This window comes from Parasteatoda tepidariorum, chromosome 6 (assembly GCF_982258835.1).
Source record: "Parasteatoda tepidariorum strain Cologne lab strain chromosome 6, Ptep-v5.0, whole genome shotgun sequence".
Taxonomy (NCBI): domain Eukaryota; kingdom Metazoa; phylum Arthropoda; class Arachnida; order Araneae; family Theridiidae; genus Parasteatoda; species Parasteatoda tepidariorum.
The window spans coordinates 63,519,064-63,525,122 of NC_141760.1; positions in this window are offsets into that span (position 1 = coordinate 63,519,064).

Genomic DNA, 6,059 nt, shown 5'->3' on the forward strand with positions numbered 1-6,059 from the left:
ATAAAATTAAAAAAATTAAAAAAAATGTACAGGGTTTCGAATATTACTTGAAGATTACAACGCAGTGGGAAAAAACAACACATAATGGAGCAACTTTTACAAGCATTTCAAATCTTACAATGAATTGGGAACTGTTCTTTGTCCTATTTATGGATATAAAATGAAATTGTTATTCCACATTTCCCTTCCTGTTTTGCTCAATTTATTGATGGAGTTTGATCATTAAATCTATAGGTAGAAAATTCCAGATTTTCTAATACTTTGTTATGGAATTATTTTTAATTGATTTTCTATGAAAAGTTTAAGAGTCACATTTGAAAAACAATATATCAGTCTATGTTTAGAAATAATTTTATAAACATTTAAAAAAAAAAAAAGTCTAAACTCATAAACTGAGGTGGCGTTAGCATCGCCATGCATGAAATATGGTTCAAGATAGTTACTAAATTCGAACTACACGTGGGTTGAATTTGGTGGGAATTTTATGCAACTGCTGTTTTTGGAGCTTTGAAGACACGAAGTAACTTTTTACATTCCTACTCAATTTTAAATAATTTTGTTAAGACTTTTTCTTTTCTTCAGGTAATATGCTATTTTATAACTGTTGTGGAGTTGAAACAGTTAATCATGCATGACTGTTAGGTCAAGTTTATCCTATTTTTAGCAAGCGCCCTGTATGCAAATTCAGAAAATGTCGCAAAACATAGTCAATATGAAATAAGGCTTACGTGAAAAATAAATCAGTTTTCTGAAGCTTTAAAACTTCTATGTAAGTTATAGTTAAGGATTTTTTTGAATCTGATCAGCTCAAGTTTTTTCCAAACACATATAATTTTGCCGTGAATAAAAATATGAAACATGGCTATTTTTTCTTTCTTTCTGTATAGAATTCTACAAGCATACAGTTGAAATTTAAAAAAAATTGTTTGAAATTGAAAGTTGAAACAGTAATTGTGGTATTTTGCACAGCGTAAAAAAAATTCCCGTTCTTTTGACTAAATTTCTCTGTACTTTTAACGGTTTAAAGCTTTTTAGTTAACAAAACGGTTTTTCTCTGTTTTTGATCCTAATAAAAAAGCCGACATTCCAAATTCTAGTACATGCTATGCAGTTATGGTACGATATGGTGATTCAACTTTTTTATTTCATATTATTTTACCGTTACTTTCTATACTTGCTTTTATTTTTCAGCACCTATCGTATGGTTTTGAAAATCATCTAAATAAAATTTCGATTTAATTTCATTGTCAAGTTGATATTCTACCTGATTATTATCTGTCTTTAGATAAAATCTTTTGGTAAGTTAAATTGTCAGAAGTTTTAAAAGGGAGGGCAAATAAAGTTTCAAACATTTTTACATCTAAATATGATTTCAATAAGTAAGATTTTTAAGAAGGACAGTTTAACATTTTTCTTCCTAACCAAACGGTAGAGCTGACGTGGTTTAGTCTATCAATGTAGTGACACTGGTTCAAATCTGGCGTTGACAGGATACGCGACATCTGCTGTCAGCTCGCTTCGTTCAAAATACTAACCTTGTTATTCTAGAGTTTTGTATTTGTTAAAACAACAAAGTTCGTTTTTTAAAATAATAGTACTTATCTGCTTAAGAAGCAGGAACCTGTTTTTAACCCTTTTATACTCCGAGTACTTTAAAATGCTGATTGATCTAATATCAGCTGGATAGCATTTAAAATACACAATACAGTATTATTATACAATTTTAAAACTCTTAAAATAATGTGGTTACTTATTAATAAGATGTGAAATATCTTATTTTAAAGTGGTGACTGTTGATGGTGCGTGCCTCAGTGGAGACATCGGAATGCAAAGGGTTAAATAACAAATTTTTTCTTTGTAATAAGCCGTTTTATACTGGCACACCATCTGACAGAGTTTTTTCCGTAAAGTTTTTGTCGAATTTTTTTTTCACAGTGCACGTTTTTCCTTCATGTGTAACTCATTTTGGTTAATAATATGTTAATTTAACAATTGTTGCGAGCACTCAACAATTATTTATAACCAGCGTATAAGCATAAAATTGAAATAAAAAAAAAAATAGTTTTCTAGAAAATAAAAGTTATTTGCGAATTAATTTTTAAATGTCTTAAAAATCTTCCAACACTGTATTGTTTGGTTTTATAATAGTATGCAAAAATTAATAGCTATTCATAGATTTAAGTCAAATTTCGTAAAAACGAGAATTAACGAAAAATTCTCGCCAAATTGTCCTTTAAAAAACTTTCAGTCACGTTATAAACATTTTTCTGTTTTAAAACACTGTCACTTCTTTTCAGGAACATACGACGCTTAGTTTACAATAAAAACTTTTTGTCAAATTTATGGCACTCACATTGTAACTATTCTCTTTTCTTTGGCGAAGAAAAGATTTTATATATATATAATATCTTAAGGGATTAAATAAATGAAAAAAATAACTATCTACAGTGGGATTTTAATTTTATGGAATGAATTTTTGATATTTTTTCATGTATCTATAACACTTTTCTAATGAAGTACATAATATGCCTCCTCCTTCGCAAACCGAACTAAGTTGTATTGATAAAGAAAACATTTGTTAAAAATACTTTTTGTCATCTTTATTCCCCCGTAAATTTATGATTCACATTTACTCATCACGAGTGATGATTGATGTAACTGATATGTAAGTACAGTACAAGAACACAGTACACAGATTCTCAGCCCATGGCGCATAGTCCCAGCGTAGAATGTCAGAGTTTTAACAGTGGCATGCGGAAACTCATTGCATTTAAAAGAAATAAAAATATCGTTTTCAGGAACTTCATCAAAATCCAAAAAATACGAATTAAGTACTGACCATTAAATAATTAGCTAGGATTAATAATTTCGAATTAATTATTTCTAGTAATTTATTTTGATTTTATGCATTCTGTACTGAAATATTAATTAAAAATAATACCTAAATTCAATTTTGATTTAATTATTTTATTATTTTCACAATCTCTAGTATTCAGATTTAGACATAAAAATGCTATTTCAGAAAAAAAAGGCTTTTTAATAAGCTTTTATATTTTTTTAATATGTTTGACGTGACACGCATGTTTTTAAATTTTAAAATAGTGACACTTATGTTAGCTTGTTAAAATTGTAAGCCACTCTTGTAAGCATTGCAGAAAATTTCGTATCAAATTACGCATAAAGTACTAGCCCTTAGGGTGCTTTGTAAGTTAAATTCATTTTACTGTTAAAATCATTTTTACAGTAAAATACTGTACTGTAAATTTGACAGCAATATTTGTTTAGAGTAACTAATTTTGCTGTAATTATGACTGTAAGACTGACAGTATGTCAGATTTTTTTTCTTCCGTAACATGTGCCGATAAAAATGGATTTCATCGGATGATTCACCGGCATCCCGAGAGCCGATAATTTTTAATGTACTTTCATTCGAAATTTTTTCACACAGTGGCACGATCATAATAACAGAACATTCTCAGGTTTTTTTGGGGGGGGGGGGGCAAAATCTTTCTTAAACTCTTTTCCGGAAAATTTCAATAATAAAGTACGTAAATAATTGAATTCTGTTAATGGAAGAATAAACTAAACGATAATTCATTAATAGTTTTGTGTTAACAGAAATTTATTTAATTTTGATACATTAGTTAACTCTAAACTGGCATAAGACAAGTTCTATTAAAACTAATTAGATGAATAAAAATTATTATATGTAATTTTATAAAACACTAAATTAGAGGTAAATATCGAATAGTCTGATGTGCACCGATATAATTTTTAGTAATAATTCTTTTTCATACAAAAGAAACGTCGCATCGCATAGGTTTTTGTCCAAAATATTTATTTACAGTATTAACAACTATCAAAAATTTAATTATACAGCAGATTTAAACAAGAAGGCCAAATAGTTCTTTTTCACCTTTTTTTCTTACCGCAAATTAATTAAGTTATGTTTTTGTAATCCTCAAACAGACATAAAACAATTCAAAGAATAATATGTTTCAATTTTTTAACTTAGAAAGTTGTTTATTTTTTAGTTATAAAAAGCAAACTTTAATTTAATTTTTGCCTGCTGTATTGTTGCATTACAAAAATTTCTCTACTCTAATTCAATTAAGTAAACTCCATTGTTTTTTTTCTTTGTATTCAGAAATAAGCTTCATTTTTTAGTTCTAAAAAATAATTCTCAGAGTTTATTGACATTTAATAATTAGACACATGTTTTTTTTTGCAGATATAAATTGAAATGAAATCTTTTCTATTTTTGAAAGCTATTCATTAATTTCCTTTATTCTATTTCACCCAGGAAATTGAGGTATGCTGTTGATGAATCTCCGCTGTGACAATGTGAATATGCTTCAGTCAAGTATATATCCTGTGTATTTATTTTTAGCTAGAGCATGACGTTATTCAACTCTTACAAAATGGTTACTTAAATAAACGTCTAACTATAAAAACAAAATGTTGGTGAATTAAAATAATACAGAGCAGACGAAAAAACAAAGTGAAAAATAACAATTGCATTTACTCTAAAAAAGGTCAATAATCCCAATGTGTTCCTGCAGAGCTTTTGTTGATGAATTGTTATAATCCGAATCTGAATTTTATTTTTTATTGATTATCGAACAAAACTGTTGCGTGGGAAATGCGTTATTTCTACGCGACAGTTAAATTTCGTTCGAAAACATTTAAAGCCATCTTCTAAAAATCAATTTGTGTCCTATTTCGAACTCACAGACCACGTGGAGAGCAATTGAAGTGTTTGGGGAGACAGTTTCCCAATAATCAGGAAAGTGTTTTTTAAAGGTTGCTTCAACTACAAAACTTTGATTTTCATAGACAATAACAGTTTTAGTGTATGGTGTTGTTATATAAAGCGAAAATTTTGGAAACTTCCGTAGCAACTATCTAAATAAAATCCCTAAGGAATAGTCTACTGTAAACATTTAAACATGCACTAAGCTATTTATTTATTCCTGAAAAGATCGCGACAATGTCAACTTCTTTTGCAAGATAAAATCCTGGTAAAATTACCATACTGTATGGTAATTACATTTCTAGTAAAAAACAACAACATAGTTTTGGGAAATAAAACTAAATTATGAGGTATTTAAACCATTCATTTGGCAATTTTTACTTTCATATGATAATGGTTTACTGGAAAATCAGGTCTTTAAAATTACAGTTCTTGTTATAAAATATTCAGTAAAAAGTACAAAACTGAAAAATAAATTTAACCAAATAAATGGGTTTTATGCCATGGTTCTAGGGTATAGGGAAAAAATTATCAAAACTTACCACATTTACTAAGTTTTATCACATATTATAAAACTAAAAAATCATTACCCTCTACTCTCTAAACATTTACGTGCTTCGATAAAAATTACCAAGCTTTTTACAGTTCATATAGAGCCAGAAACATGGCAAATTTTACTACATTCTGGTAGTTTTTTCATGCTTTTTTTGTCAGTGTTGAATAATTTACCATTTGCACTTCATCCATTGCATTTGTTATATTCATTTTGCATTTGTAATTTGTACATTTGTTATATTAAATATATTTTTTTACATAAGTTACATCAGAATATTTGAATGGATTATGCGGGGAATGCCAAGAGAAACTTTGAACTAGCTTTTCTAAACAATATGATTGGGATAGATTTCTAAACATTTTAATGATTTTTTTCGGGCTATAAGTTTTTTAGTTTTTAAGTAAACATGCACTGTTTTATTTGGTTTACTACTTTTAAAGAATATTTTTATTCTATATTTTAAAAATGTTGTTGTTTAAGTTTATGATGTTTATTCACACCAACTATTTTTACTTGAAACTAAATGTAATGTAGTATTTCATTTTTGAAAAATGGAGGCTACTTATTTTTGAAATACTTATCACACCTTAGTGCATATACTTGTACTAATAATTATTATTTATATAAGTATTTCATTCTTGAAATACTTATACTGTAACACTTTTCATCTAAATATTCGGTTCTTGAAACCATAGAGCGCTATTTTCACACAAATCAAATTTTCAGTTATGTAAATTAATTTAAATTCTA